Source organism: Phyllobates terribilis, unplaced genomic scaffold (assembly GCF_046119375.1).
Source record: "Phyllobates terribilis strain yellow unplaced genomic scaffold, ASM4611937v1 Scaffold_3__8_contigs__length_932513732, whole genome shotgun sequence".
Classification (NCBI taxonomy): Eukaryota; Metazoa; Chordata; class Amphibia; order Anura; family Dendrobatidae; genus Phyllobates; species Phyllobates terribilis.
The window spans coordinates 113,813,078-113,833,732 of NW_027362763.1; the positions used below are offsets into that span (position 1 = coordinate 113,813,078).

Below are 20,655 nucleotides of genomic sequence, written 5' to 3' on the forward strand. Positions count from 1 at the left end.
GCAGGAATGTAGCCTAAGGGACTCTATCTTTAATAAAAAAAAATCCTCGCTCCGACGTAATCCATGGGTCTTCTGTCTTCAGCTCTGCTACATCTTTGCCATCAGAGAAATATGTCTGCTGACAGATGAGCAGGCACAGAATGACACTGGAGCACTGTTACTGTGTAGTGCGGCACTATGTTGCTTTTTTGTCATTTCATGCAGTGTAGAAATCTTGGGAAAAGTGTGGATTGTGCTCTGGAAGTGATCAGTTATAGCTAACTATGTTATTTTCTGCAGAGATAAGTCCTGCATAGAAGATGGGATATATCGGTCTGCAGATAAAGAACTTCACCTAGAGACATCACTGGTGAGTATGTGTATTACCTATGTTGAGTATATGTATTACCTATACACACACACTGACACTATATACAGAGCTCCTGTGTATAATATTAATGGTGATCATTGCATTACCTGTACACTGACACTATATACAGAGCTTCTGTGTATAATGTCACTGGTGATGACTGATAACCGGTACACTATATACAGAGCTCCTGTGTATAATATCACTGGTGATCACTGTATAACCTGTACACTGACCCAATATAAAGAGCTTTTTTACATTTTTATTATTTTAGCATTATTTGTCACTATGTTGTGGCATTATGTGCTTTGGTCATGACATGACGATATTTGTCCCTTGTATGTGGTATTATTCAGTCACTATGTGGTGGTAATATGTGGTCTCATGGTGTGTCAGTATTTATACCTTGTATCTGGTAGCATTTGATCGCTATGTGGTGGTATTATGTGCTTTGGTCATGGTGTGGCGGTATTTGTGCCTTGTATGTGGCATTATTTGGGTACTATGTGGTGGTAATATGTGATCTGGTCACGGTGTGGTGGTATTTATGCCTTCTATCTGGTAATATTGGTCTTGGTAGAGTGGATTGTGGTTGGTCATTTGTTTTATCTGATATCAATAAGGGGAAACCTCTTTATTTCCAATAGATATTAAATACTTGGATGTTTAACCCCTCCCTGCCCTGTGACTATTACACAGCAGCAGAGATGCAGTTGCAGAGGTTCACCAGAGAAAGCAAGTTGGCATTTGGTGAGATTTTCACCTCTGTATTTATAAGACAAAACCAGGAGTGGGTGAGAAATTCATAAAACATTACCTCGGATTGCTCCACTCCTGGTTTTGTCTTATAAATACAGAGGTAAAAATCTCACCAAATACTCAAAGTGCCACAATCTTCTGACAGTGCTGATTCCACCAATAAATAAGTGATCACCTTCCCAACCTGTGCATCGCTGATAACTTGTTTTCACCAATAAAAACCCTTTAATGCAAACTACAGTAATTGTACATCGCATTTCTGGTGAGCGCACAGTGATGGGCAGAAGCGGCCAATATAATGGGTATAACGGCTAACAGGTATTTGCAAATAGCTGAAGGGTGGGTGGGCCCCTGGAGTCAATGTCCCTGGTGGGCCCCAGACACCCCAGTCCGGCGCTGTTGACAACAGTGACCTGGGGGTCTGAAATGCTTCCTGGGGCGATCCCCATGCTGTCCCCATGTCATTTGAGCACTGTCACTATTGTTTTGGGCACTTTTTAGGCTTTCTACAGACTGTCGGGGGTGCCGCCGCAAAAATGCTCGGGTCTCCCATAGACTAACATTGGGCTCGTTGCTCGGGTCGAGCACCCGAGTATCACGGTGAGCTCGGCCCGAGCTTCGAGCACCCGAGCATTTTAGTGCTCACTCAACACTAATTGCCACTCTTCGTAATGTGCAAACAATGTCTTCTTCAGGTGGATTCCACCTGGATCCCTCATGAAAAGCACTAGATAAAAATGTAAATGATTGAACATATGCACTGCAATATAAAAACAACTTGCTGTGCATTGTGTATTTTTCAGTCTTTTTCAGCTTCTTTTCTCCGCTTCCAGCTTTGAAAATTATGAAGTGGTTAAAGAAAGTGATCGGTTCATTCTGCTGGTGGCTTCTGTTTGGAAGCCGCTCACTATTTTATATGTAGTTAACAAAAACACTGATGTTTTCCTTAAGTGTCTTCTTATAAAATAAAAAATCAGTGGGTATGCTGGCGTCTATAAGGTGCTGTGTGTACGTACCCTTAGGAATAACAGAATCTCTGGTCATCTCCTCCATTTTTGGCCAGAGTTCAGAGGATTAATGGGAGACATAGAACCGCTATTCTCCAGTTTGGGATCTAACCCTTCAGACATACTATATATGAGGTATAGTATTAATATACCATAAAAGTCAGTAATAATCAATTAAATGCGAAAAGACATTAAACAATTTTAATTTTTTATTTCTTTGAATTAAAATTGCATGGAAGGATGAAGACAAGTTCTTGGAGGAGCCTTCAACTTTTGCACGTGTCTCTTGCTGGTCAGGAGGCCACAGGTAGGTGGTACAACTCCTTCCATACAGGTACAGCATTAATGGTGGATGTGCTGTAGTTTCTTCAGAGCGCTAGATTTGGGGGGTTTCTGTCCTCGAGATGTCAATGGTGCGTTGGTGGCAGCAGCCAAAAATACAGCTTTCTCTGACAGCACGAGCAGCCCTGGATAATCCACGCCGGCAGGATGTTATCATCCGGCGGAAGAGAGAACCTAGGAGAAAAGATGTAAAACTGATGTAAGTAATGGGACTCCATATTAGAGGACACTACTGTGGTGTCACTGTGACATGACATTAGAGGAATCTCATACAGAGGAGCAGAATCATTGTCAGCCATCATACATGTGACAATCCCACCACTGACGGATAACATCTGCTCCACATGACTTCTTCTCACTGACGTCATACAACATGGAGATTATCGTCACACTTACCTCGCCTAGTTTCCCCCTCTTCAACTTTCTCTGTTTTTAGTTGTTTTCTCAGTGTTCGAAAATATTTTCTTCTCTTCTGAACTGGAGATTCTAATCAAAAAGCCAGAAAAAAATGTTGATTATAAACTCCTAAAAGATGAGCTTTGTATCTTTATAGAGTTATGCAACTGATTAATATGAACCTGTAGCTTTTCTGGGTTCCGGTGGTGTCTCTCCAAAGAACCATGTCCCCATATTAATGACATTACTTTCAGCAAGCCACGGTGTTATGTAATCAGTTGGATAAAACTTCATTGTAACTTTAAAGAAGACCCATCACCAGGTCAAAAGTGTCCAAGATTCGCTCTTATTTTATGTCGGCTTCTCCCCTGAGTATTCTGATATTTGTTTTCCTAAAATCCACAGTACGGTTGTAGAGATATGGGACTTTTTATTTAGTGTTAATTATTATGGTCTTTATCATGTGGGCGTGGTAACCTAAGGGCACGCCCCAGAGGATCCTGTGAGCACCGCCCCTTTGTAAAGAATAAAAATTACCACTAATAACAAAGGCCCATAACTCTGGAACCGTATGGGGGATTTTAACAAAACAAAAAATAGAATACTCAGGGGAGCAGAAAGAATAAAGGAAGTAATTTTAGAGCCTTAATATTTAAATTTTGGATCATAGACTATAATTGGATGGCCTATAAACCTGTACATACCTGACAATGAGGGCGAGGATGACTCACTGTTTTTAGCAGTAAAACACTGATTGTCTCCAACAGTTTTGGAATGGGAAGATTCTTTCTGCCTGTTGGTAGAAAAAAGACACGTAAATTACAAGGAAAAAACAATAGAATAACGGAAGAACACCTGTCTGTTAGGTCAATTAGGACAACATAGAGGAGATATCCTGCTCAAGACCACATTTTACCAGCAAGAATGGAGTCTAATTAGTAATATTGGCCTGTAGTGAGTTGGAAATGAATGGTTGGTCGCAACAATCAGCTGTTATAGAAGTTATCACAAGTAAGACCCACAGAGATTGTGTAGTCATGGGGTGGTGGATGCTAGATTTAGATTTGTGTTACTCGTATCTTGTATTTGGATCCGACATATATCAGGACTAAATCTCATAATAATAATAATCTACTCACATTTCTGAGCGTTTTTCATTTATCTCTGGGGAACACCCTGGAGGTGACATAGGCTCTTCAGTGCCTCCATCACTGTTCTCTTGGGAACACTGTGGAGGTGACATAGGCTCTATATTGGTCATCATCCCAGTATTGGTGATATATAGCTAAAACAGATAAAGAAATATAAAATAGATATATTTAATTTTTTTTTGTAATTATAGGTTTCATACATTTTATTAGCCACATACTTACTTTAGAAGACCTTTGATAAGTTGATGCAAAGTTTTTGATTTCTGGCCAGTCATTGTCCTCACTTGTGTCCCCCTCATCTGAATTCATATGTTTGAAGCTGCTACTTCGAGCTAAAAAATACAAGTGTTATTAGAGATTATTAGTATAATACCCAGACAGTCACCATGTTATCACTAATAATGATGGGAACTGATTTTGACATAAAATGAAAGACAAGACACACGTCAGTTTTCTGCAGATGACGTCTCATTTTACTTACTGATAAAGTAGCGGGTGTCCTCATCTGACTTTAGGTCAGGAACGAACAGGGGCTTCTGACTTAAAAGGTTGTCAAAGTCTAAGTCACGCATAAATGGATGAATTTTGATCTCATTTGCGCCTCCTGGAAAAGGAAGACAAGAAAGAAAGTGATACAGTCATTGTCAGAGAAACTGCTCCATATCTGTAGAATTTATGTTAATCTGAACTGAAGATGTAACAGAGCCGACATAAAGGAAATATATTGAACATTATAGCATGAAGAATGGGTAATAGACAAGTAGGTAGAGTACAGAACCTCAGTGCTGATCCTCATGGAACCCATCATTTGTCTGGTCACGCTGTAATAATTCATTGATAATACTATTAATATTACCTGTTCCAAGTCTCAGTGCTGGAATTTTTCTGAGCAGTTGAGTGATGATGCCTCGAGCATTAGTTGGAGGAAAGTAATTACATCTCCAAGGTATATCATCTGTTATATAAAAAGCAAATATTATAAGAAATAAAACCTCTTCATTTATTTTCATAAAAAAAAAATTCCTTAACAAAGCTAGAAAAAACTACAGAACTATTCAAGTCAAATAACAGTGACATCACAAGCATTCAGATTATTTTACTTACCCTGGATGATACTGTGTAAAATATTCCTTCTGCAAGCCCCTGTAAATGGTGGATATCCAAATAGAAATTTATATAGGATGATCTCTATTGACCACCAGTCAACAGGCCTTCCATAGCCTATCTTTAGGATAACTTCTGGGGCCATGTAAGTAGGGGTGCCAGCAGTCTGGAAACCAACAGAAAAAGGAGATGATGATCAATAAATATAATTGCGACACATAACATCAGTGGAAATGTTTTTCTAGAGAAATTATAAATCAGAGAAGGAGAAAGATGAGATCTGTAAAGTACAAGACCCTGTAAGTAAAGCCTACCTCTTTATCAAGGAACTCTTTGGTGATGTCCTTAGTTGGAGTCTTGTAGAAGTCTGAGTTTGGTCTCATGAGGCCGAGTTTTGAAACCCCAAAATCAGTGACCTTAATATGTCCTGTTGATGTTATCAGGAGGCTGTGAAAGAAAAGATGGTGTCAGCACCAAGTAATAACCCACAGACTGTATAAGAAACTCTAACTTTCTTCCCCTCTAATATGCTAGAGGGGTCACTTACTTCGCAGGCTTCAGATCTCTGTGCACCACACCATAGCTGTGCAGGTATTCCACAGCAAGGACCGTTTCCGCAATGTACATACGGGCCAAGAGGACTGGTAAAGGACCCCTGTGCTTTAGAAGGGTACCACAGTCACCTCCTACAGGAGAAAGCAAATATGAGAACTGAGGGTTTGTTACAATGTAAATTACACATGATGAGTGGGAATGTGAAAAAGGCGGAGACATTGGGACAGGATGGTCTATATATACTGTATAATGTAGTGCGTATACTGTATACTGCAGATAGACCCTATACATAGAGACAGAGCCTCATCTACGAGCCTCTAATTTTTTTCTCTGTGAATGTTCTTATCTATAAAAACTCTTCAAAAAGACAAATCTTCCTTTTACCCATAGTGGAAATTGCTGCCGTGCTCAGCGAGGACATACTGGGGGACTTTCATAGAGATCAATGGTTTTTCAGGCATCTTGGTAACAGATGACTTATAATAATTGCAAAGAGGACATGTAACCGTCCATGTGGGCACATTGTGGTCATATATAGGTGCTAGGATTAAGCAGACGTGGGCTGGATATAGATACAATGGATGTGTCCTACCTGGTACATACTCCATGACCATACATAGATGAAGTTTAGTAGGAAAGGAGCAGAACGTGGAGACCACAAAGGGACAATCTGCGAATGCTGAGATGTCCCTCTCCAGAAAGGCCCATTCAAGCCTCTTTGGCTTTTTCAGGTTCTCCTTGTCCATTTTCTTCATAGCGCAGACTTGGTTTGTGTCTTTATGGCGAACTAAGTGGACGGCCCTGGAGAGGAGAAAAAAACATGATTTACTATAAATTCTTATTAACAATCTATCTATAGATCTCATCAAATGATCTCCTGTATTAATGATTAATGTGGGGCCATCACTAGAAAACCATGTCTATAAATACATAAAATAACACTCCACAAATGATCACCAATGGGGGGTCCTCATCCACGTCACATCCTAACTGACCTGAATAGTGACAGATAGATGTGGACCGTGATGTGAACTCATAATTTGTCCATGGGAACATAACATGGGAAGGACGCAGAGACATCGTCATAAGGAGCCCTGGGAAATATATATAATACCAAAGTAAAGCTCACCCAAAGGCTCCACTGCTGATCAGTTTGATCGGTTTATAGTCGCTCTTACAAGGATTTCTCCCCAGGTTCAATGATCCGATCGTGGCCTAAAAAGGAATAAGAAATGACATTAAGACATAGAAACTGCAGGGGAATAAAAGCTGAAGATGCAGGAACGTCTCTCTTCTATATTATGTCCATGATGATTACACTGCAGCAGATGTAGGGGACTTGATACAAGCCGGACCCTGCACAGACACTATTATATTATAGGAGATATCCCCCTTATACAAAGACACAGGCGGAAATACAAACTCCGCACCACTGAGTACAGACTGTCCTCACAGATGATGAAGCCACAGGGACAGGTGGCCATAAAATACCCTGTGTCTGCCTGGAGTGGACATGGAGGCCTCCACCATCATAAATCCGACCTTCTGCTAAATGGCTGGTAATCTAGAGAAGATCAGACAACAAGGACATGAGATGTAGACCTGTGTCTGCCTGGAGAGGACAGGGAGGCCAACATCATGAAACTGACTTTCTGCTATATGATTGGTAATCTGGAGAAGATGAGACAAGGACATGAGATGTAGACCTGTGTCTGCCTGGAGCGGACATGGAGGCCTCCACCATCATAAATCTGAGCTTCTGCTATATGGCTGGTGATCTGGAGAAGATCAGAGAACAATGACATGAGATGGAAACCTGTGTCTGCCTGGAGAGGACAGGGAGGCCTCCACCATCATGAACCTGAGCTTCTGCTATATGGCTGGTGATCTGGAGAAGATCAGACAACAAGGACATGAGATGTAGAAGATGATAGATCCTTACCAGGCGCTCCACTGAGTAGGCCGGATACTCCAGTACAAGCAGGACATTTTGGGCCAGTTGTTTAATAAAGGCCAATTCTCCACTTTGGGATTTTTCTTCAGCCTATAGAGATGAAAACAAAGAAGAAAGGAAAATCATGAGAGGAAAAGCAAAACGGAGGAGGCCATTTATATCACCATGTTACTTATGCTATCTACACTACAAGTACTACATGACAACTGACGAGGGATCCGGTCGCTTGTAAACCTTTAAATCCCCACGTCCTCCCTCCATACCCAATGTATGTATACAAGACACATGGCTGCTTGTGACCTGTGTAAAATGGCCACAGCAGACTCCAACTCAAAACGCGGGGTGACTGCAACAATGATAGCCCCACAATTATATACAGTAGATATCTAATAGGCTTTAAACCAGAAGAAAAACAACACCTAATTAAGAGTTAGACCCTAGCCGCACCACACCGACACAAGGGTTAAGGCATTAATATCCCACATTAATACCACTATCCTCACAGGACCGAAGTCCACTAGTTATATTGAGATGTAACCAAAGTCACTATTCCCCCAACAGTAACCTCCGTCCAAAGGACATCACATTTATCAAGACTCTGACCCAAACCTATCCCCCACCGCTGTGACCGTCCCAAAACCTCTACTTATCAAGTGCCAGCCTTCAAACTTTCCTCCCATCTCTTTATAAGGGCTGGTTGGATGCTGGAACGTGAAACTCCTACCTTCTTCCTTTTATTGTCCCCCTGTAACCCAGCTCCTCAACTCCTTCCCGCAAATGTACGGGTTATTAACATCCTGGAAGGGTCCTCACATGTGGAGGGGGCTCAGGAGCTGAGCTCCCCAAACATGCGTATATGAAATAGCCAGCATCTGTCCCTAAAAACCGTGGACAACGCAGAATTCTTCTGTTAACCATTTAAATAAAGCTGTCAGTCTGTGACAGTATCATTTCAATTGTGCATGCACCGATGCCTGAGCACTCTTGCTTTCATCGGCCCTCCACAAGGCGATCACAGGGGTCTAATGCATTTCTAGGACAACCAGGGGTCTGCTGAAGACCTCCGTTGCTGAAACCACGGTCCTCCTTGTGAAGCTTAGCTATAGGCTGAGCTCCAGAGGAGATCAAGATTTTCACTATATAGCGCAATACTGTAGTATTGCAATATATAGTATGAGCGATTTGCAGGATTAAGTCCCCTAAGGGAACGAAAAAAAAAAATTAAAAATAAAGAAGAAAAGATTTAAAAAAATGTTAAAAATATAAAAGTTCAAATCACTCCTCTTTTCACCATTTAAAATAAAGAAAGGAAAAAATGAATGATCATATTTGATATTGATGCGGTTGTTAAAGTCTGATCTTTTAAGATAGGGAATTAATTAATACGATCAATAAACACCGAAAAGAGGAAAAAAAATTGGATTTGTGGGGTTTTTTTGTCTTCTCATTTCAGTTAAAAACATTAATAATAAACAATCAAAACACCCATAGAATCTATGATTCTATGACACTCTATGTACACAAAGTTCACTGCAAAACTCAAATCTTCACTCATCCCAATCGACAGAAAACTAAAATGTTATGGGTCCCTGAATATAGCGACACAAAGAACCATTGCATCTCACTTGGAATTTTTTTCCCTTGTTTCAGTACAATGTATGGTAAATAGAATGGAGCCACTGAAAGCTACAACTTGTCCTGCAAAAGAATCAAGCCCTCACATGTCTATGTCAATGGAAAAATAACAAATTTATGGCTCTTGAAAGAAAGTGAGGAAAAAATGAAGGCATAACAACTGAAAACTCTGTGGTCCATAATTGGTTAACCAATCCAATTCCCCCCTACCTCCACAACCCTCCCAATAACCCTGTAGATATCACCCTCTCCCTTGTCATGTAGCCTGTATGCCCTATTATTGCTCCCCGGCTATTCTTATCTGGGTATTTGGTACAGGTTAAACTTATATTCCATTATTATTTTCCATTATTACTATATGATTTGTGCAGATTGTCTGCTATTTACCTGTTGTACTAATGTCCATATGTTCTTCTGTAAATGCTCAAGATATTCTGAGCTTATATGACCTCGTTTGTATTTGGTCAGGCAATCTCTCACAAGCTCCATTACCAGCCGGTAAGTGAAGCTGAGGACGCCATCGGGTAGTGGTAGCACAAAGTCAGGGTCATAGGTGGCAAGAATCCCCTGGAGTAGTGCTAACACCTGAAGTCTGTCTGGAGGAATTCCAGACATTTCCAGTAAATCCAAGCGCAGTCTGTATATGACTAGCTATATGGCTTATCACACCGACAACAATGACACCGGAAAGTCAAAGTGACAACTAGAGTGTAATGACTTGTAGAAGTAGTGATGGTTAATTGTGATGTCATAATGGAATCTTGTGTTCTACTCTTAAAGGGGCAGCTTACCTTATAAGGAAGTTGCCTAGCATCCCTTAAGGAGGCAACAATATAGGCTGAGCATCGGTACCATATGCAGACATGGATGATAGAGTTATGGACGCTTTACTCTTCTGAGCAGTTAGAGTATTATTATGTTGTTACATAAATTATTTATATCTGTTCCACACAATAAAAATTAGTGTTTTGTATCAATAAGAAAGTCAGATTCCGGGGCTAAAAGACAATGTATATCTTTGTACCGTGTTAGGGGCTAAAAGAAGTATCTTTACTGAGGGAAAAGGGCCGGACTAGGGGCTGCTCCCAGCTCTGGCATAGGACGCACACAGGCCCATGTTACTCTCCCACACCCACTTTCAAAGATGAGGGTCTCTATTACAAATATGACCCTGCCTACCATTGGAGAAAATCTAAATTTACTACTCCCCGTGATACCAATTTATTAGGATGATCATTTAGGTCTCTTTATCACATTAATAGTTCCCCTTGGGCATCCTTATAATAATAAGAGTGCCCCTCTGGGTCTCCTTATAATAATATTAGTGCCCCTCTGGGTCTCCTTATAATAATATTAGTGCCCCTCTGGGTCTCCTTATAATAATAATAGTGCCCCTCTGGGTCTCCCTATAATAATAATAGTGCCCCTCTGGGTCTCCCTATAATAATAATAGTGCCCCTCTGGGTCTCCTTATAATAATAATAGTGCCCCTCTGGGTCTCCCTATAATAATAATAGTGCCCCTCTGGGTCTCCCTATAATAATAATAGTGCCCCTCTGGGTCTCCTTATTATAATAATAGTGCCCCTCTGGGTCTCCTTATAATAATAATAGTGCCCCTCTGGGTCTCCCTATAATAATAATAGTGCCCCTCTGGGTCTCCTTATAATAATAATAGTGCCCCTCTGGGTCTCCCTATAATAATAATAGTGCCCCTCTGGGACTCCTTATAATAATAATAGTACCCCTCTGGGTCTCCTTATAATAATAATAGTGCCCCTCTGGGTCTCCTTATAATAATAATAGTGCCCCTCTGCGTCTCCTTATAAGATTAAAGGGAATCTGTCAGAAGGATCAGCCCTCCCTCCCAAGCCGTCTATATGGGCATACGTTATACACGTGGTCCCTTTACCAGCGAGGTTGGTCGACTGGGATAAGAAAATCATTCAACGAGAGACTAGATGGATTTTATTATCTAATGGCCTATTGTTATAGTGTGATCACTATTCAGTATGGCCCTATTACATAGACTATCACCATACAGTTTGTAGGCCAATTGTGGCTGCGCTCTTCTATACGGCATAGTCGGCCATTTGGACGGACTTCTTTTCTTTATCTATACTTTTAATCTTGGCTGCACTGAATATTGATTCAGGGTTAAATGATTCTCCTTTGTGTGTGCATCGATTATATCTGGTACATTTACACTATATTAATACATCCTCTATATTTATAATATATCTATACACCTATATTCCCTGTTGTCTTGTTGCCTAGCCATTATGGGAACCAATCTGTATCTACAGTGCTGGCCAAAAGTATTGGCACCCCTGCAATTCTGTCAGATAATACTCAGTTTCTTCCTGAAAATGATTGCAATCACAAATTCTTTGGTATTATTCTCTTCATTTAATTTGCTTGCAAGGAAAAAACACAAAAGATAATGAAGCAAAAACCAAATCATTTATCATTTCACACAAAACTCCAAAAAAGGGCCGGACAAAAGTATTGGCACCCTCAGCCTAATACTTGGTTGAAGAACCTTTAGCCAAAATAACTACGAACAACCGCTTACGGTAACCATCAATGAGTTTCTTACAATGCTCTGCTGGAATTGTAGACCATTCTTCTTTGGCAAACTGCTCCAGGTCCCTGATATTTGAAGGGTGCCTTCTCCAAACTGCCATTTTGAGATCTCTCCACATGTGTTCTATGGGATTTAGGTCTGGACTCATTGCTGGCCACCTTAGAAGTCTCCAGTGCTTTCTCTCAAACCATGTTATATTGCTTTTGGAAGTGTGTTTTGGTCATTGTCCTGCTGGAAGACCCATGACCTCTGAGGGAGACCCAGCTCACACTGGGCCCTACATTATGCTGCAAAATTTGTTGGTAGTCTTCAGACTTCATAATGCCATGCACAAGGTCAAGCAGTCCAGTGCCAGAGGCAGCAAAGCAACCTCAAAACATCAGGGAACCTCCGCCATGTTTGACTGTAGGGACCGTGTTCTTTTCTTTGAATGCCTCTTTTATTTTCCTGTACACTCCATGTTGATACTTTTTCCCAAAAAGCTCTACTTTTGTCTCATCTGACCAGAGAACATTCTTCCAAAATGTTTTAGGCTTTCCCAGGTAAGTTTTGGCAAACTCCAGCCTGGTTTTTTCATGTCTCGGGGTAAGAAGTGGAGTCTTCCTGGGTATCCTACCATGCAGTCCCTTTTCATTCAGACGTCGACGGATAGTACGGGTTGACACTGTTGTACCCTTGGACTGCAGGGCAGCTTGAACTTGTTTGGATGTTAGTCGAGGTTCTTTATCCACCATCTGCACAATCTTGCATTGAAATCTCTCGTCAATTTTTCTTTTCCGTCCACATCTAGGGAGGTTAGCCACAGTGCCATGGGCTTTAAACTTCTTGATGACACTGCGCACGGAAGACACAGGAACATTCAGGTCTTTGGAGATGGACTTGTAGCCTTGAGATTGCTCATGCTTCCTCACAATTTGGTTTCTCAAGTCCTCAGACAGTTCTTTGGTCTTCTTTCTTTTCTCCATGCTCAATGTGGTACACACAAGGACACAGGACAGAGGTTGAGTCAACTTTAATCCATGTTAACTGGCTGCAAGTGTGATTTAGTTATTGCCAACACCTGTTAGGTGCCACAGGTAATTTACAGGTGCTGTTAATTACATGAATTAGAGAAGCATCACATGATTTTTCAAAGGGTGCCAATACTTTTGTCCACCCCCTTTTTTAGGTTTGGTGTGGAATTATATTCAATTTGGCTTTAGGACAATTCCTTTTGTGTTTTTTTCATTGAAGACAAATTAAATGAAGAGAATAATACCAAAGAATTTGTGATTGCAATCATTTTCTGGAAGAAACTGAGTATTATCTGAATTGCAGGGGTGCCAATACTTTTGGCCAGCACTGTATGATGTGATAAATACTTGATGAGATTCATAAAACAGCGCCCCCTATTGGAGCCCACTGTTCGTTTCAAGCATGGAACTTCTGGTATCTGTATGGGGAGGAAACCTCTCGCTGGAGCGCCGCGTGCCTCCCAGTGCGCACTGACGCCCCCTCCGGTCTCATCGCTGGAACACATTTTTATGTAAAGTGTCATTGAATGCAGCAGCCGGGTCTAAGCTCCTAATAAACACAACCCTCCGCCTGCCCCGCTGTGTTATTACAGGCTCTATTCCCCTTCAAGCCTAAGCGTCAGAATGCCTGCTCCTCCTCTTACCTCCCCCTTTCACCTGCTGTTATAGTACAGCCTGTCTGGGCTCTGTAGTAAAGCCTCTTATTAACCCTCTCTCCCTATGTATCTACTGGTAGACCCCATATTAATATAAGCCCCTTGCATACCATGAGCTGCAATATTATTATTGTAAGAAACCCCATGTGCACTATTATTATCAGGCATAGATGGGGGCATTATTATTCAGTATCGGCACACAGGGGGCATTATTACTATCTAAGGCAAGGGTGGGCAATTAATTTTCCAAAGAGATCACATGAGAGACCATGACTGTTGCGGAGAACGAACCAATAGACAGATATGAATTCTGCTCAATATTCATATCAACATATTAATTACATTTATTATAATATATTAATATTATCACTAGAGATGAGCGGTGTTCGACTCGAACTGTTCGCCAATCTCAAATTCGAGCTGTTTTGGGCAGTGTTCGAGCCGTTCGGCGAACACGAACAATTTGAAAAAAATCCGGCTGTTCGAGGTTATCTTCCATAACTGTTCGTGCACCAAAATCATAACTGGATTTTTTCTCAGTAATGCTGAAAATTAATGTTAATACGCAGTTTGAGTGTACAGCGGGGCGGGGGGAGGGGCAGGGGATGGATCTCTGCAGAAATAATGAAGATCTCCATTTTTTTTTCTCTTTCCCCCATTTACAGCGGGGAGATGCAATCTGTCAGCCTATCAGCAGCGCACACACGGAGCGAACTGCTTTTTTCACACAAGCAAAGGCATGTGTCATTGGCAGTGTATGTCACATGTCCTTGCCCTATAAGACCCAGCCATTTTCCACGTAGCCACCATTTTCTCACTGCTGCAGCTGCGTGTTAGACGGCACCGCTGTTGCTGTGTGCGCTATACTTTGAGTGTTCATTTCAAGCCAATTTTCGCACAAATCTACAGATAGCTTGGGAGTAGGGGATAGTTGTGATTGCAGTCCTTTTGAGGACTAGGTTACATCATTTCCTACGACTTTTATCAGGCAGGTCTGTGCTCTTAAATAGATAGGTTGGGAGTAGGGTCTACTTGTAATTGCAGTCCTTTTCTGGACTAGGTTACAGCATTTCCTAGGACTTTTTGCTAGGCAGGTCTGTGCCAGTGCTGTGCAAGTTTTTTTCACAGCATTTGGCTAAATCTAGCTAAGCAAATCCTTTTTGGCCTCTTGCAGTGTGTGTTAGTCAGTGGAGTAGCCTATCTGTGTTGCAAGCTATACCACCTGTGTATAGAATACAAATTTTTTTACTGCACCTAGCCAAGTAAAACCTTTTGGGCATAGCATCATTCTATTAGTCCATCTATACTAACCTCCACCAGGTTGCAAATTAAAAATAATTTTTATCTGCATCTAGCTCTGAAAAAAATGTGGTCTTGTAGCAGTGTGTGGGACTTGTTCTATTAGTCCATCTATACTAACCTCCACCAGGTTGCAAATTAAAAATAATTTTTAGCTGCATCTAGCTCTGAAAAAAAATTTGAGCTTGTAGCAGTGTGTGGGACTTGTTCTATTAGTCCATCTATACTAAGCTCCACCAGGTTGCAAATTAAAAATAATTTTTATCTGCATCTAGCTCTGAAAAAAAATTTGGGCTTGTAGCAGTGTGTGGGACTTGTTCTATTAGTCCATCTATACTAACCTCCACCAGGTTGCAAATTAAAAATAATTTTTAGCTGCATCTAGCTCTGAAAAAAAATTTGAGCTTGTAGCAGTGTGTGGGACTTGTTCTATTAGTCCATCTATACTAAGCTCCACCAGGTTGCAAATTAAAAATAATTTTTATTTGCATCTAGCTCTGAAAAAAAATTTGGGCTTGTAGCAGTGTGTGGGACTTGTTCTATTAGTCCATCTATACTAAGCTCCACCACCTATGTATGTAATAAAATTGTTTTACTGCATCTAACCCAGCCAATGCTTTTGGGCTAATACAACAGTTTGGCCACTCAGCTCTGCTCGGTTCCCATCCATTGTTTTTTGTGCAAACAACTCCAGAGTTGTCAATTAGTTAACCACCAAAATGAGTGGAAAAAGGCCTGCTGATGGTGGAAAGGGGAATAGGTGTGTTGGGAAGGGAAAAAAAGGTTGTGTCCGTGGGTTAGGTGTTAAAGCAACAGTAACATCTGCAGAAGAAAGACCATCTTCCAGCCAAACTAAGATGTCTACTTCTTTTAGTGGACAATGTGATAAGATCCCTTTCTTACGGCCACGCCAATCGCTACAAATTCCAGATGAGGCACAAAAACAGCAGGTGCTTCAACGGATATCAAGTGCTCCTTCAAGTGGGCTCTCCTCCACCTCAACCATAATGTAGACCCTCGTTCCCAAACTGTATCTCCTGTTGGTGGAGAGAATGAGGAAGGCGATGATGAGACTCAAATACCTGATTGGAACGACAACTTGAGATTTTTGTCAGGGCAGGAAGAGGTTGACTCTGAGGACGACTGGTGTGATAACACACAGGGTGATGATGACGAGGTTGGAGATCCCACTTACTGTCAACCCACAGTCAGCCAGTCGATGAGGTCAGCAGAGGAGGTGGAGGAGGATGCTAGTGACGACGAGGTCAGGTTGCGCCTTCCTGGACAGAGACGTAGTACTGGAAGCACGTCAACAACTGCATCCTCAAACACAACTCTGCCTCTGACCACAAGTCGTAGTGGCTCTTCAGGTCGCATGGGTGCTAAGCCTTGCATAGCTTGGGCATTTTTTCAGATCGATAAGAATGACCCAACTCGTGTTATCTGCAACATTTGTCAGAAAAAGCTAAGTAGAGGGCAAAAAATACATAGTTTGAGTACTTCATACATGAACCGGCACATGGATATGAAGCATAAGTTGCAGTGGGAAGCTCACTGTGCTACAATGCGGCCTAGCCGGCTGGGCCAACCACCATCAGCCACATCTTGTGCATCCGCAGCCTCTTCATCCTCTGTGACTGGGGGGATAGCAGTCACACCTGTTTTGGGACGCAGACCGGCCACCTCTTTACCCGCAACAGCCAGTGTGATTGTCAGGTCATCATTTTATTTGGAGGTGGAAACACCAGCTGGTGTTGAGCGCTCTCCGACATCGATAGCACCACCTTTGGATCAAGGCAACCTAACATGTCCGCCTGCATCTTCCTCACAGACCCGCAGTTTGCCGGGGACACCCTTCTCAACCCCGTCTAAGCACAACAGCCAGCCCTCGGTCCCTCAGATGTGGATGTGGCACCCAGGGGAATGGGGATAACTCGGTACCCGGGCCTTTGGCCTGGCCTTTAGGGATGTCGCGGTGGTCGGCTCCCGGGCCCGTACCCTGGGGTCTCTCCTAAAAAGGGGTTGATATTTGTAAAGTTTATAAAAGAAAGAGTTCGTGACGCCACCTGTGGTTTCTGGTGAGGATCACCAGCGCTGCGCAGTCTACTGAGGCTGATGATAAGGCAGCTTGATGGTATAGCTCTCCACAGTTAGAGCTGGGCCTCAGGGCAGTATAGGAACGGGGATGCAGGATATAGAGACTATTCTGGTCCAGAGCAAGAACAGGGACAGACACGATAGCCACTTCAGTACCTTTTACTGGTGGAATTTCAGGCACTCCCCGGAGCACTGTAGGATGAAGGGTGTATGTCCAGATCCTCCCCAATGAGCAGGTTTTGGGCCTCCTGGTTCTGGCTTCTGCATAATAAGTTTCTGACCTGCCTGGAGCTAGGCCTAACTTTGTCTCTGTCCTGCGCTGGCTGACCTTGTGGTAGGGCCTTCTCTTGGAGTGCACGCTCCCGACCTACGGGGCCTATGTGTCTCCTGGCTCTGGTACGTATCAGCACTTTAGCGATCCTGGGACCTGTAGTTCTCCAGGGATTCCGGTTTATCTTGCTGGGTCGTGGAGTTCCCGGCAAGCTTTGGACCCGGTGTCCGGTAAATTCTTCTTCTCGGGGTGAGCCAGCTAAGCTCCTCTGCTCCCCTATGAACTAACTCTCTACTCCTTTGCCTTCGGCCTACTCGAGCCCTCGATAGGCTACTCACACAAACGGCAGCGTGCCGCGGTTCACCGATCTTATGGCGCCGGCACATCTACAGCTCACCTCACTGAGCTACACCGAGTCTTGATCTGGATAAGCTCCACTGCAGGGTAGAATGCAGGAGCTGGAACAGGCTTTTGTCCTCTGAGGTAACACGTCTCAGCCTGCACTGGACTCACTGCTAAACCAGACTCTGACAGACTAACGGCTGCCTGGCCCCACCTTCCCTTATATATCTCCCTAAGGAGCCCCCTCTGGTGGTCTGAGGTGGAAGGTGCAGATGTGTGAATGGTTATGGGGGCCTCTTGTGGAGGAGTCCTTCAATACACCCTTCTGGGTCTGTGATGCCAAGCACAGCTGGGCTTCACATGGACAAGTAAAAGACCATTTCCTCCTAGCCATGAGAAAGCTAAGAGGTTGAATTTCACCATCTGCAAGCTCTTGGCTACGTAAATGCTGCCTTTCCGCCTGGTGGACACAGAGGATTTTCGAGACCTTATGTCCCGTCACAGTGCCCCAGTACCAGATGTCCAGTGGGCACTACTTCTCAAAGAAAGGTGTGCCTGCACTCCACCAGCATGTCGCACACAACATCACCGCTTCTTTGAGAAACTCTGTGTGTGACAGGGTGCATTTCACCACAGACACTTGGACGAGTAAGCATGGACAGGGGCGTTACATGTCGCTGACTGGGTACTGGGTAACTATGGTGACAGGACAAGGGGCTGCTGTCCAAGTCTTGCCGTCCCCACGAGTTGTGCGTCAATCCTCTTTATCTCGAAGTTCCTCCACTGCTTCTGCCTCCTCAACCTCCTCTCGGTCCTCCACCTGCACCCAAAGCCTGTCTGGTCATGCCACAAGCTTTCTAACTGCGCAGAAGGGATCCTGCACAGCTCCTTACTATGCTGGCAGCAGGGCTCAACGTCATCAGGCGGTTTTTACTTTGAAATGTCTGGGAAATGTGAGTCACACAGCTGAGGAGTTGTGGTCAGCTCTGGAGAACCAGTTTCATGAATGGTTGTCTCCACTGGACCTGAAACCAGGGAAGGCCGTGTGCGACAATGCTGCAAACCTCAGTGCGGCCCTTCGCCGGGGCAATGTCACACACGTGCCTTGTATGGCTCACGTGTTGAACCTGGTGTCCAGCAATTTTTAGGCCACTATCCTGGACTAGATAGCCTTCTGCAGAGGGCACGGTCGCTGTGTGCTCACTTCCGCCGTTCGCATCCCGCAGCTCAGCGACTTACATCTCTACAGAAGTCGTTGAGCCTGCCACTTCACAGGCTAAAACGCGATGTGCCTACCCGGTGGAATTCAACTCTGCACATGTTGCAGTGACTGTGGCAGCACCGACAAGCCCTGGTGCAATATGTTCTGACGTATAGCCTGGGCCAACGAGATCCAGAGGTGGGACAAATCACGCTGGAGGAGTGGTCTCAGATCAGGGACCTATGCATCCTTCTGCACAGTTTTGAAATGGCGACGAAGATGTTTAGTGCTGACGATGCCATTATCAGCATGACTATTCCGGTGATTTACATGCTGGAGCACATGTTAAACAGAATTCGGAGTCAGGTGGTGGCACAAGAGGAGGTGGAGGAAGTAGAGGAGGAGGAGTTGTATGCGGAAGGGCTAACATCTGCAAAGTCCAGACGGTCGGCAGCACCAAGGCGGCAGGCATGTGAGGGTGGGGGAGATGGTTTTAGCAGGGCGCATGGTAGCAGCCAAACTAGTGAGAAATGTGCAGGAGCCCAGGAAGAAGTGGAGGACGAACTGATGGAAGACTCATCAGATGAGGGAGACCTTGATCACATTTCTGTTGTGCGAGGTTGGGGAGAGAGGGCAGAGGAAGGAAGCATGATTGTTACCTCGCCACCAACACAACAGGGACTTGGTGCTCCTGGATGCGCAAGACACATGAGTGCCTTCTTGCTGCACTACCTGCAACATGACCCTCGAATTGTGAGAATTAGAAATAATCCTGACTACTGGGTTGCCACACTATTAGATCCCCGGTACAAAAGTAAATTTGCAGAAATTATTCCTGCCATAGAAAGGGATGCACGCATGCAGGAGTATCAGCAGAGACTGTTGCAGAATCTTACATGTGCTTTTCCACAAAACACCAGTGGTGCACGTAGTGAATCTCACAGTTCCAACTAGCCAACTGTGGGACCGTCGAGTGTTCAGCACTCAAAATGTAACAGAAACACAGTATCTGCTGGTAACATCAATTTTGCGGAATCATTTCACCACTTTTTTAGCCCATCCTTTGCATGGCCACAGGAGACAAGAAGTCTGACACATAGTCAACGCCTAGAGACGATGGTACAGGAGTATCTCCAAGTAAACATTAAGCCATGACTGTGTCACTGGACTCTTGCTCTTTTTGGGCTTCCAATCTGGTTAAATGGCCTGAGCTCGCCACTTATGCCTTGGAGATCTTGTCATGCCCCGCAGCCAGCGTTCTGTCTGAACGTGTGTTCAGCGCTGCTGGTGGTGTGCTGACAGATAAGCGCACGCGGCTCTCCACTGATAATGTAGACAGATTCACGTTCATAAAGATGTACAAATCATGGATCCGAAAGGACTTTTCTACCCCTGTGTCATCCTGGGGAGAGTAAAAGCTTGATGATTTGTTAATATCACCTCACCAACCGTTTTAAGCTTTCAAATTACTAATCATGTTTATCTGTATCTTGCCTGTATAATAATTTTGGCCTTGTAGCACTGTGCAGTACTGATTCTATTAGGCCATCTATACTAAGCTCCACCAGATTTCAAATTACTAATCATGTTTATCTGTATCTTGCCTGTATAATAATTTTGGCCTTGTAGCACTGTGCAGTACTGATTCTATTAGGCCATCTATACTAAGCTCCACCAGATTTAAAATTACACTGGTCAATGCAGTTTTTCTGTCAAAAGGTTTTAAAACATATTTTAAGTCAATTTTGGCTGCTGATTACTAATACGAACTCCGTTTTTGGCTATCACATCAGGATTTCGAGATATTTTTGATGGAAATTAATCCTATCGAATGTTTTTTGATAAAAACCTCATGATTTTCGTTACTACATTTTGTATATTTTTAATCAAGGAATAACAAATTACAAAGTTTGTGTACAGCAAATCAAATATACTTAC

At 43.2% G+C, this 20,655-nt stretch overlaps 1 long non-coding RNA gene across 1 annotated transcript in view; it reads left to right on the forward strand.

Moving 5' to 3' along the window:
- Positions 1–278: 278 nt before the first annotated feature.
- LOC141257966 (uncharacterized) overlaps positions 279–20,655 on the forward strand; it is an 82,358-nt gene continuing 61,981 nt past the window's right edge. The window contains exon 1 of the long non-coding RNA XR_012318147.1: positions 279–349. This is a non-coding gene — a long non-coding RNA (uncharacterized lncRNA). The remainder of the gene's footprint in view (positions 350–20,655) is intronic.